Source organism: Pipistrellus hanaki, assembly GCF_964339955.1.
Source record: "Pipistrellus hanaki genome assembly, chromosome: 3".
Lineage (NCBI taxonomy): Eukaryota > Metazoa > Chordata > Mammalia > Chiroptera > Vespertilionidae > Pipistrellus > Pipistrellus hanaki.
The window spans coordinates 55,351,801-55,364,493 of NC_140505.1; the positions used below are offsets into that span (position 1 = coordinate 55,351,801).

General features: G+C 38.7%; 1 long non-coding RNA gene across 1 annotated transcript in view; it reads right to left on the reverse strand.

The window, feature by feature from the left end:
- Positions 1–8,573, reverse strand: part of LOC311618846 — a 158,255-nt gene extending 149,682 nt beyond the window's left edge. The window contains exon 1 of the long non-coding RNA XR_014794380.1: positions 7,127–8,573. This is a non-coding gene — a long non-coding RNA (uncharacterized lncRNA). The remainder of the gene's footprint in view (positions 1–7,126) is intronic.
- Between the last annotated feature and the right edge of the window lie 4,120 nt (positions 8,574–12,693).

Below are 12,693 nucleotides of genomic sequence, written 5' to 3' on the forward strand. Positions count from 1 at the left end.
TTGAAGCAGAAGTTAGCACAATTTTATTGAATATATTATGAAACACCAAACATTCTGTCATCCCTTCTTCCCCAGATTTATTTATCCTGTCTCTGAGATAAATGGCTCTATACATTATTCTCCTGAGCAAATACTCTTACTGCACAAGGGGGATTTCCTGGCTGGGACCAAAAGGGAGTCTTCCATAGGCCATTTGACTAGTCCATAAGTGAGATGCTCTAGAATGATTGGCTACATGAGAAAACAAATACTCACATGAGCAGTAGCACTTTGACTGGCTTCATTCCCTAAAATCAATTGTGTGGCTAGCAGTTTGATGAACAAAATATTCTGATAAAGTAAAAGGTATCTGTTAAGTCTACAATCAATGGTGCTTCCAGAAGTATAATAAGCAGGAAGAGCAAATTCTTAGGTGTTTTCTTTCCCCTTGGTTGGCACAAATTCTTGATGCAAACTGTCTAAAGTAATCAGCCTACCAGGAGTTCCACATAGGTCCTACTCTTTGCTCAGTCAATAACAACCCTCAGCAATGGTGATGGTAAATTAAACCTAACGTAGAGATGCCCTGATTCCTGTGGCTACCATAACAAATTAACATAAACTTCATAATTTAAAACAAAAGAAATTCCATCTCTCACTCTTCATATGCCAGAACTCAGAAATCAAGGTGTCCGTAAGGGCTTTTCCTTCTGATAGTTCTAGGAAAGAATCTTTTCTTGCCTTTTTCAGCTTCTAGTGACTACAGGTGTTTTTTGGGTTTGTAGAAACATAACTCCAATCTCTGTGGCCTTCTCTGTATCTTCTCTTGTCCATAGACTGAGGACCTACTTAAATAATTCAGGGTGCTCTCATCTCAAGATTCTTAACTTACATTTGCAAAACCCCTTCTCAAATAAGGTTGTATTCCCAGGTCCTGGGGGTTAGAGCAAGGGCATATCTTTTGGGGACCACCACTCAAGCCATACTAACAGATTTCATTACTACCACCATTGCTATATTACTCGTGAGACCATTAAGCAAGCACTAAGAAGAATGGGAGAGAAAGTTATCTGACATCCAAAAAGTTGGTCATTTTACCTTATTCTGACCCCTAAGAAATTCTTAATGAGCTTTTAAATTGTATGCTAATATTTTCCTACACTTTGTCCATCTCCAGAATGTTGTATCCACATACCTCTACCAAAATAGTATTGATATATTAAAATTTTTAACCACCTGCTCAAACCATTGACCACTACCCATTAGTTTGTATTCTTTTTTTTTTTTTTTTTTTGGCAGCCCTCTTCTATTTTTTTCCAGTTCTACCAAGATATAACTGACATATAGAATTATTTTAGTTTCATGTGTACACAAAATGATTTGATATATGTATATATTGCAAAATGATTATCACAATAAGTTTATCTAACACCCATCACCTCACATAGTTACCATACCCAGAAACTCATTTATCTTATAACTGGAAATTTGTACCTTTTGACTATCTTTATCTACACCACCCACCATAGTTTGTGCTTTATTTTTTTTTTAATTGAATGTATTGTGTTTGAACTTAATTCAATCCATGACTTCTCCTTGGCATATTAGACAGCAAAATGTACCTTCTTTTAGGACCACCACTGAATTGAGTGGTGAGATAAGGTGAGATAAGATAATGCTTGATCCCAGGAAAGCAGGAAGAAATGTTGTATTCACATACCTCTACCAGAAACCAGGTATCTATCTATCTATCTATCTATCTATCTATCTATCTACCTATCTATCTAATTTCTCAGGCTATTAACTAGTCATGGAGGGGACTACCCCTCCATACAGCCATTCCTATGGTATTAAGAGAGAACAGCAGTGCAGCAGGAAGACACAACTGGGAATGAAGAGCATTCTCCTTGTGCAATTTAACTTGTGCATTCAATACTGGCTTGGATCTGTTTCTGTATATATGTTCCTGTATGTGTATTCCACTTGATGGAGTATTGCTGGGTATGCCTCACTTTATGGTTTTGTGACTAAGCTAATGACCAGTTCATAATGGGAAGCTCAGTTCACAAGATCAGACATTTAATCTCTTCAAATTCCAATAACAATTGGAGTCATTTCTCAGAATATAACTGGTTTATTGATGAAGAGTCCATAGCTTTTATTTCAAAAATAATATTAGGGGTCTTAGCTATGCATTTACTATTGGAGCTCCATAATGCACCCCAATGTGCCACAAACTGTTTAAGCTTCACTGAATATGCTGGGTCATATGGGCTGCCTGCATTGAAGCCTGGACTGATTGCCAGGGGCTATATTGATTTGAGTTAGTAAGGAGACAACATCTGGAACAGCAGCTGCACTTGGAGGCATCACCTAATTAAGCTTATGATAATCCACTTTCATTCTCCAAGACCCATCTGTCTTCTCCATCAGCTTAATTGGAGAGTTAAATAGAGCTGTAACAGAAATGACCACTCCCTATATTTCCAGTCCTTGGTGGTAGTATCAGTCTCTGGGATTCCACAGGAATGTGTCATTGCTTTTGGTGTACTCTTTTAGTGAAGAACTCCATTCCTGTTCCTTCCTCTCATAATAACTCTTATTCATGAGTCAAAAAGCAAAAGTGACTATCCAGACAGTTGCCTAGGATATCTTTTCCCAGAATACACTTGGGAAATAGAAAGGAGAAAAAAAAGAGAGTATGTCTGCAGCTCTCACTGTGCTAAGGTATTATGGACTTGGGTCAAGACTCTATGTATCACCTGACCACAAGAAGCTTCTGCTCTGACCACTGAACCCACAGTGTATTTCTTCTTTACAAGAAATGTGTTATTTTGGTGCCATTATCCAGAAACAGGTGAAAGGTCTATTTATATTTTTTCCTTGGAATGTATTTACACCAGAAAATGACCACAAACCTGGAAATAGGGATAATGACTGTGTCTCCCTTAGGCTGAGTTCTATCAATAGACATGGAGTTCTTATTAAAATGTATTATGAACTTTGTGAGTTGGCTATACATTTCAGAAGTGTAGAATCTGTGATCAATAAACCAATGTGAAATACCCATGTGTCCCTGCTAGAGAAAGCAAACCAGCTTGCCTCTGGGGGTTAAGTGCTTGACTTGGCGTGTGCACCTGCTCTCCTCAACCCTGGGATCTTCCATCTCCATTGTAATCAGGCAGACCATTTCAATGTTAGTGTCTTCCAACAATATCCCTGCCTACAAGAAAAACAAGGATCACATTTTTTAAATATGCCAGTGGTTCCTTCTTTAAAGTATTTCTCAAGGATTTAACCCTTCCCCAGAGAGGGTTTTCTGTGCCTATTTAGAGAACCTGAGAACTTAATATTAACATAATAAATCTAGTCTTTTGATTCCTTTTTGTATGTTATGGCAAATCATTTATGACATCTAACTTGATTTAGTATAATAACCATTCAGTACAGCTTTCTGTTAGTCAATTTACCTAACAATAAATTCAGGTAATTGCACTTACGTAAAAAAAAAAAAAAAAATCTTATTAACCTAAAACTATATTTTTTTCACTCTTTGGTTAAGCATGTTCAGAAATCAGTCCCATATATTTTTTCCCTATGTATATCCTATCTAATAAAATAGTAATATGCATATTGACCATCACTCCAACACACAAGTTGGCTGCCCCCATGTGGACACAAGATGGCCAGCAGGGGAGGGCAATTGGGGGGGATCAGGCCTGCAGGGGAAGGCAGTTAGGGTTGACTAGGCCTGGAGGGGAGGGAAGTTAGGGGCAAATAGCCTGGCAGGAGAGCAGTTAGGCATCAATCAGGCTGGCAGGGTAGTGGTTAGGGAGTGATCAGGCAGGCTGGCAGAAATGGTTAGGGGCAATCAGGAAGGCAGGCAGGCAAGCGGTTGGGAGCCAGCAGTCCTGGATTGTGAGAGGGATGTCCGACTGCCCGTTTAGGCCCAATGACATCCCTCAAGGAATCCCAGATTGGAGAGGGTACAGGCTGGACTGAGGGACACATACCCCTGTGCATGAATTTTGTGCACTGGGCCTCTAGTTAAAATATAAATTGGTAAATACATTTATTTTATCTTATATTACTAAGGTTTACACCATAATTGAGTATAATAAACTCCATCTCTAGTTATCACTTTGAGATAAATATGTGGGGAAAAGGTTTAGAACCTAAAGAGAACAGACCTAAGCAAGGGATTTTTTTCCATATTTTTAAAAATATTTTTATTTTCATGCCTCTGTTTATAAAATATCTGCATATATGTTATGTATTTGAGTCCATAAACAGGTAAAATATATACATATGAAGATAGTAATATTCTTCTATTCTGTTTATTCTCTAATTTTTTATTTTTACCAGGAAAACACAGCATATTTTAGAGTGGTTTTCTTTGTAATGTTTATTAATATTACTATGTTAAACACTAGGTCTTTTCAAAAGTGACTTTATTTTAAAGCATATTGATATTACCTGATTATTTTGTTTTGTATTTTTAAAATTTAGTTTGCTTTATCCCATCATTTACTGTTTTTCTTTTTAATGAATGGAAATCTTGTGCCTGTTTTTGCTCTTTAAACTAATTTGTTTTTCTTGATGTGTCTTATTAAGACCAATTGGCACACACATCCCAGTGTTTTTATCTTTCCAAGCATTCCCTACACATTTAGAATTGGTGTCTATTTTCATTACCTTCATTATCCCCCCTAAACACAGGATATATTTCTTCATTGTTTTTCTATTTGAAACCTGATTTTATTACCTAGTTCCTCGCCAAAAATTAATTTACTCTATTTGATTTGTTGCTGTATTTTACTTGAGAGAAAGCAGCATGCCTCTGGTGGTCCAAGTTATCACTTACCAAAGCACACAGTATGGGACCTTGAAGTTATCGAATTAATTTAGTAACACACATTTTGAAGCTTCTACTATATGAAGTACATTGAATGTAACACTCTAGAGGGGATACAAAAGAAACAATTTCTACTTTCAATATATTTATAAACTTGTGAAAAAATGCTCAGAAGAACTAAAATCATTTCAAGAATATTAATCAATCAATCAATGTATATGAATAAACTAAGAATGACATAGTTTATTCATATACATTGAATCAGCAAATTTTATTCAGTGTCTATTCTGTAGCAGTCATTGGACTTGGTCCTAGCCATGCAGTAACATCATGGTACCTCTCCGCATGGCCATGGAAGTATATCTAAGAAGGCTAATTGAAAGTGAACAGAAATGACAAGCTAGAGCACTACAAAAAACAAGCATTAAATTCTCTTGAAGCAGGCCACGTGGAAACCCAACCAATTCATGGGGCTCAAAAAAGGCTGCCTTGAGTTAAGGATATTTACACTAAAAAATTTAATAAGATTGGATAAACAAATGGAAAAGAATAGAACATAAAGACTGAGTGGTTACTGACTAAAAAAAAAAATTAAGCTGGTTAAGGGAAGGTCTTGGACAGAGAAAAACCCTGAGATGGTATGTAATTCTATCTAAAAATATTTTTTTAAGCATTAGCTGTTTTCTGTAAAATTTTCTGTGTACTATTCTGGCCAGTGTGGCTCAGTTGATTGGGCATCATCCCATGCACTAATAAGTTGCTTATTTGATTCCTGGTCAGGGCACATGCCCTGGTGGTGGGCTTGATCCCTGGTGTAAGGGGCATACAGAAGGCAACTGGTCAATGTTTTGCTTTCACATCAGTGTTTCTCTCTCTGTATTTCCCTCTCCCTCCCTTCCTCTCTCTCTAAATATCAATACAAATATATTTTTTAAAAAGTCTGTATATTAGGAAGAACATGGATTAGTTGTAAATGCCAGAAGAACATAGTCCAAGTGGAAGAAATCACTTGGATACAAAATTATAATTACAGATTAGCTTTGTTATAGAAGTGAAGCTGATGAGTAGCATAAAATGAAGTTGCACAGAAGTGAGGAATGTCAGAACAATTACTATCTAAGGAAGTGTATTATAAAACATGCATATAAAATGGCTGAGAGTAAGAGCAATAGTGGCTAGAAGGGGAATCTTTGGCAGAATGTGAGTTTTATTGCCTGGATTAGGATTGTGTGGGAGATGCTATTGGTGCCCTGCCCAAATCCCTCTGGTATGTCAATCCTGTTTCCATGCACACCACCTGCCACCTACCATAAATATTTGCAACTCTCTACTCTAGGACTTTTTATGGCCGCAGGAGCATGTCTGGCCTATCCAGACATTTGGTGAACTTAATGCTCTTAACAGGGAATGGACAGAAATTTAGAGCATTAGTACGCCAGTTCTCTCATCCAGCGGAGCGGGACAACTCTGGGGTATCTTCTACTCAGTCTTCCAGAAGTCCCCAGCTGGAGTGCCATGCCCCTTATATTAGCTTTCTTTTCTTCTGTGTGCTACTTCCTCACTGTCCTATCACTCTTCCTAGGATTTACCTCCAAGTCAGTTGCTTGTAATCAAATCCTTGTCCTTTGGGAGAACCCAAACTGAAGAAATTGAGGAAGAATAAGAAGTATTTGGAGATGGTGATAAAGATTTAGTCCTTTATTGGCTATCCAACCTGAGTTAGTTGCCCATCTTTATCTTATACAGCCAACTCTGCTTTTCCTATTAACAAGGATAGATCTTCTAAATTGCACTGTTTGTCTACTAAATGTAGAGTAGAGGACCACAAATGCTGACAGTGATGAAGAGACTTGATCCTTCATTTTACAAAGTATGTTCAGTACTTTACATAATTGTGTCCCAGTTACTGACCTCAGGTTGTTTTGGTTACCTTCTCACAGAGAAGGAGCACCGATGCAGCCAGAACACCTCTGCATCAATACGCACCTAAAAGACACTAAGTTGAAGCCCTCACTTTAAAGGTAAGTCTACTGAGACACAGGGAAGATAAATGACTTCAGCGAAGTCACCCCGGTTGGTGGGTCTCCACTGCAAATAAGAAGACTGTCTCCCTGTTTGTTAAGTGTACCCTCCCCCTCAGCTGTCTGCCAGCAGGGAAAAGAAACCTTCAAAATAATAGGAAATTGATATTTTACCATATAGATGGAAAAGAATGAAAACAACTCATTTTGAAGCTAGTTCCTCATAGTACTAACAAAAGAACAGGTTTTAAACACAAAAATGATTTCATACCATTCTAAAACTTGTTCTCTTGGCACATGTTTATGTTTTTTTTTTTTTCTCTTTCTTTTTTTCTTCTTCCTGAATTGAAAATTAATAAAAGTTAATGTGTAAAAGAAGCAGTTCAGTAGTCTTGGGTAATGATAAGTTATGTATCTACATGACCTTTGTTATTTAATACAAACAAGAGTGCTCAACTAATACTGAGAGCAGCTGCTAATTACCTATCAAAACACCACTCACCGGAATTCAGAAATGAAAATCAATAGGATAAAAAAGGTTCTGAGCTAAACGCATCTAGAAAAAGGAAACACAGCACCCAATGCTGCCCTGGAGTGAGGTGGATGTCAATACAGTTGTTCTATGAAAACTAATTGGGGTCCACAACATCAGATGTGTGAGTGCATCATTTGTACGAATCTATAACAAATCTATAACAGCAATTAATTTCTGTATCAAGACCATAGGCCCCCAGGGGACAATGTTTAATTTTCAGCCAATTATGACTTTCCACCATGGCTGCATCTAAGTTTCTGGGGGTGCTAACAAAGGACCAGGACATCAGTGGGTGTTCTCAATAGCTTTGTATCTTGGCTATCAGTCCGCACATTTTCCTACTACATCGATCACACACTGACCTTCAAGCTATTTGAGGTCTTCTGGCTTTCTTTGCCACCCTCAGTAGCATGGAAAATGGTCTTCTTCTCCTCGTGCTGAGGAATGTGGAGGCCTAGGGAGGTTCTCCTGCCTGGATGTCAACTCATGACATGTCCTGCTTAGGAAAGGTGGCACCGGGCTCCACTGTCTCAGATTCCCAGCTTCTCCCAGGTCTGGGCCTTGGGCCAAGGTGGACAGAGCAGAAGGGTTCCCAGGGAACCAGCCATCCTCTCAGGCTCTGGCCTCCTGCAGGCCATCCACTTCCTCAGTCTAGACTCTATAATTGGGAAAACTAATCCTAGTTGATTAAAAATTCTTTCAAGCTTTGTCTTACATTTTGACCTTAACTTTGAAGATCCCCAAAGCCAAAAATTTCACTTTTTTTTTTTCTTGTTCTTCAATGACTCATGGATTAATTGCTTGAATAGAGAACGTGTCAGGAAATAATAACTGCAACAACAAAAAATTAATATATAAAAATATATCTCCAGTGACACTGATGCAAATTTTAATTCCCATTTGCCTTTTCAAGTGGAACATAAGATTTAGAGTATGCTTTAAAATGAGACTGGTGAATTGTAGTCTCTTTGCAAATTCTAAGCCATTCCCAAAACAGTATGGCAGCAGTTACAAAAATTTCAGAGAGAAGCCCTACGTAGACTCTTCCACTGACAAGAGAAAAGTTTAAGGCAGACAAACCCACCACGCCTCAAAAGTTTAAGGCAGACAAACCCGACAAACCCACCGCGCCTCCACCACCACCAGTGAGCAGACGTGATAGCTCTTCCCTTCACTGGTAAGTGACAAGCCTCATGGTCACCCACCCTGATTTCCCTATTGGGTTAAGTGATTACTTCAATATAATTGATTTACTACAATGACCTTTAGCACAGCCCCACCAGACCCACATGCTACTAGCTTTCATCTTCCCAAGAAGGTGAGGAGAGCAAGTTTCAGGCTTTAATTTTTTTCCTAGCTCTCTTCACTCTCTCTCTCTCTTTTTTAATTTAAATTCTTTATTGTTTAAAGTAGTACATATGTCTTCTTTTTCACACATTGACCTCTACCCGGCTGCTCCCACCCCCCAGCACATGCCCCCACTACCCTTAGTGTCTGTGTCCATTGGTTATGCTTATAGGCATGCATACAAGTCCTTTGGTCAACCAAAGGAATTTAATTCTTTTGATTTGCACTGTACGGGACCCAGACCCACAAAGGGAGACAGTGGCAAAGCTGGAACTAGAATAATGCCAGTGTCTTTATGAAGGTCATGTATTTGTTTGTTTTATGTGTCTATTTTTCTTCTTGTTTTTACTCACTGGGCCATCCTGATCCCTGTGTTAGTTACTATCAGAAACTTGAACCAAGTGTACCTTAAACTTAAAGTGGTTTGCTCTTGACTTCTCTAAGAGAACTAGGTGTCTTCTCAGTAGAAGAAGATAGTACATTGGAACATAAGAATATTTTATTTGAAATTTATGAAAATACATTTTTATCCTCAGTGTGCATCAGCATTCAGTGGACAGAGTTCATTTTCCTGTATATGTAACAGTCTTATTTAGCAAGAAAACATTTTTTAAAATAAATTTTTAACTAGAGACACAATTTTAATTAAGTAAAAAAACATTCAGTATAATAGAAGCTACAACTAACTGCTCTATTGATATCCTTCTCAGGTCAAAAATAATTTGGTAAAACACCTTCCTGAAATTATATCTATTTTGGGTCTCAGTAGATCATTCAGTTGAAAGTTAAATGATTCTGATTAGTGGCCTACTGGTAAATGATACACCATAAAAGGTTAAATGCCATGTAATTGATAAGCAACTAAAAACTCAACTAGTTTATATATGTTAAGTGAATATACTCCAAAAGCAGTGACATTATATCTCATCATCAACCTCAAAATTACACTGTAGCACATTCATTTTTTTGTGTGCCCAAACACCCTCCTTTATTAGACTTGTTCTCTCTTATTATTTATTGAACATCTGCTTGGGACAAGTTAACATGCTAAACATTAAGGGTTCTTAAAAGGGATAATAAAATTGTCTCTTTCTTCTTTAAATTAGTTTACCAAGTTTCTTGTTAAAGAAGATGCATAAAAAGTGCTGAATTATAATAAACAACATAAACTGATGAACTAAAATAGATTCAGAGACATAGAAGCATGGAACAGACAATTCAACCTCAGAGGGAAGGTGGTGGGTGGGGGGTGGGAGAAGAGAGATCAACCAAAGGACTATATATGCATGCATATAAGTATAACCCAGGGACATAGACAGTAAGGGGGTGAGGGTATGTGCTGGGGGTGGGGGTTGGGAATGACCAGGGAGAGGTTAATGAGGGGGGGAGGGAGAGACATATGTAATACTTTAAACAGTAAAGAATTAATTTTTTTTAAAGTGCTAAATTCTTAAAAACAAGTTCTAGAAATTAGAAAAAGCATCCTGATAGAAGTGAAGGGAGCCAACTCTTGCAGGCACCAACCTTTTATCTTGACATTCTTCTTCTCCTTGACAACCTCTGGCTAACTATCATGGCCACTGCGAAACTGGTCTTCCTTAGCTTGATTGCCCAGTTATGGTTCTCTTATCTTTAATTACTCATAGCATAAACTCAATAAAGCCTGAATATTTAAATGTGGTTTATTAGCAACTAAGGGATAACAAAAGAGGAATACACACACACACACACACACACACACACACACACACACACACACCAAGCATAGCACATAGATCGTGTAGCTTAGAACATAGGTGCATTTATCTTCAGCTTGGGAAGTTGTCTCCCTGCCTAGTTCTTAGTCTCACTCCATCTGGAAGAGGCCACTTTTACACTTTACCACTTTGGGGGCAAACTGACAGACTTCCAGATTCAGGGGGAAATGAACAGAATGATCATGATCATGGGCTTTGAGGTCAGCAAGTTATATGAATTCAAATTCCAATTTGGCTACATATCTGTATAGAGTTAAACCAGGAAATGTCTATTATGTTTTGGGGAAAAGTATTCATAATGTTTTCCTCACGGAGTTGTTTTTGGAATTAAAAGAAATAACAAGTACTTGGCACACTGTAGAGCATAATTGCACAGTACATGATAATTATTGTCATCATTATAACAATGCTCATTTAAAATCCATAAAAGGTAGCAAAACTCAGAGTGAATGCAGTTCCCTGTCTACTTTCCTAAAGCCTGATATTTCATTTTCCATTTTTCTTTCTCAGCTTCCCTTCATTCTAACCAACTGACAGGAGGGAAGTTCACAATCCTACAAAAGGTAAAGTTAGACTGAGTGAAGATCATTACAAATGCATAAAAAGTGGAACAATAATTAATGTAAGAGATAATAAGCAAGCACTAAACATAGAGACCAGGTGTGAAAGAGAGAGATATTGGTAAATGTGATGCTTTTGAAGAAAGCTCTTTGCTCAACAAGTGTGATGATTGTGTTCTGGCTGAGTCTGAGAACAGTGGCTAAATGAGGTATGTCTGAAACAGTCTGAGCTGAGGAAATAACAAGTTTCATGACATACCTTTAAGGGTAACAGCCCACGTTGTCATATCCAAGGACAGGTGAAGTCAGCTGACTCTGCTTGCTGCCCCTTCTATGGGGTCTTTTGGAAGGCAAAGCTCTGAAATAAGAATTATCCAAAGGTAAAGAAGGGATCTGGTGTGATGCGGTTGGTTGGAGAGTCATCCCTTACACTTAAAGATTCAATTCCTGGCCAGGGCACATACCTAGAGTGTGGATTTGTTCTCAGTCAGGCACTTAGGAGAGACAACCAGTTGCTATTTCTCTCTCACATTGATGTTTACCTCTGTGTGTGTGTCTCTCCTTTCCTCTCTAAAATCAATAAACATATCCTCAGGTGACGATAAAAGGAATTCATAATTAATTTTACATTAAAAAGGTAAAGAAGGGTTGGGTTAATATCTTTAAGCCTCTGGAAAATAACATTAGCTATGCTATTTTTCAATATAGTTTATTAATAACTAAGGGGTATCAAGAAAGAACAAAACACACGCAGCAAACCATGGCACACAATGGTGTGGCTTGCAGGGTCCTTGGGGGAAGGAGTGTCTGTCTAAGAGAACCAGAACCACAGCTGTCAATGTCAGCCTGTCCCAGCCCCAGCCCCACCTCTCCTAATGATTACCTGCCATCTGTGTTCTCAGCCACACCTATCTGGGCACCAATGGCTGACGCAGCCTAGCAGAATTAGAAGCTTTGTCCCTGCCTTCTTACAAGTGGGGTCTGGAAACTGTCCATAACTGTATTAAGTCATAGAGCCTGGAGGTCAACAGAAGCCTCTGTGCCAGGAAGAATATTGCATTTCAGGTTCTGACTAACCCTTGCTGTCACAACCAGCTCGTCTAATTGACCCTTCCGTTCAAGCTTGCAGCCTTAGTTTCCCCTGAGAGTGTCTTCCTCAAGGTGGGGCATCAGGAAACTGGTTCTGAACGTCAGCCAGCCAACTCTGGAGGGGGCCCTTTCTCACCTGGGGGAGAAGATAGGGGATGTTAGGACATTTTAACCCCTAATAAGAGGAGGGCAGTTCATGGGGAACTTATCCAGGCAGACTGTGGTTTCAAGCCAGGACTCAGTCACAGTGAATCTGGAAAATAAAAACCCACATTAAAAAAAGCAAAAATTAGAAGAAGATGAAGATAGCAAGGAAGGCCTCAGGCTAGTGAGCACTTGGATACCTGGAGAATGTATCCAAACGTGTCTGGCAGCAGGCTCAGGTCTGTAGAAAAGAAGCTTGCATTGAACTTCTACACCTGGAGCAGGGTCAGAACAGACAGGGAGCGGAGGTGGCTGGATCCAGGGGGTGGAGATCCCAGGTACTCTTGCAAAGAACTAGGTGAGACTGGGACTACCTTTCACAATCTTGTGGTGTTCAACCAGCAAC